Raw genomic sequence first — 721 nt, forward strand, 5'->3', positions numbered from 1 at the left:
GCATCCAGCCTGGGCAGAACAGTCTTTGAGACACTATCTATAATTAACCAGCCAAAGCTGCATTGGAAGAGCAGTTCAAGTGATGGAATACCACTCATGAGCAAATTGTTGAATAAGAGTTTGAGGCTTTTGCATACACACATACAAGCATTCGCATACACACAGAGGTACTTATATATGCACACATGAATACACAAATGAAACAACTCTCAGAATATGTAGAAAAGTTAGAAAGCAATAGAAAATATGTCCTGAGTAAAACTAGAATCAAGTGATAAATTTTAATATTAAAAAGTCCTCAAGTGAACTTTCTTCAAAAAAGTTTGAGACTATTAGATAGGTAGGGACCAGAGATAATAAGAAAGTCAAGTAATCATTATTAAAGGGATTAGATCCATGAAGGAATGAATCAGAGACCCCTGCATGTGCATCTGAAAATGTTCATATCCTGTGTCAAATGTTAGAACATCTTTCAAAATTGTACATAAACAGTCTGAGCAGTCAATGGATAAGATCATCAGAGAAGTTCAGAATTGCTAGTGTGTTTCTAGATTAAATAAACCAACAAACTATGGCAGGGCAATGTGATACAAGCCTGGAATTCTAACACTCAGACTAAGACAGGAGATTAGAGAGTGGAATTACATAGTGATACCTTCCCTGGACCAGGTAGTATAATTTTGTCTCAATAAAACAAACCAAGTTACAAGAAAGGAATACA

This window comes from Dipodomys spectabilis, unplaced genomic scaffold (genome assembly GCF_019054845.1).
Source record: "Dipodomys spectabilis isolate Male_0828 unplaced genomic scaffold, ASM1905484v1 ptg000579l, whole genome shotgun sequence".
Taxonomy (NCBI): Eukaryota; Metazoa; Chordata; class Mammalia; order Rodentia; family Heteromyidae; genus Dipodomys; species Dipodomys spectabilis.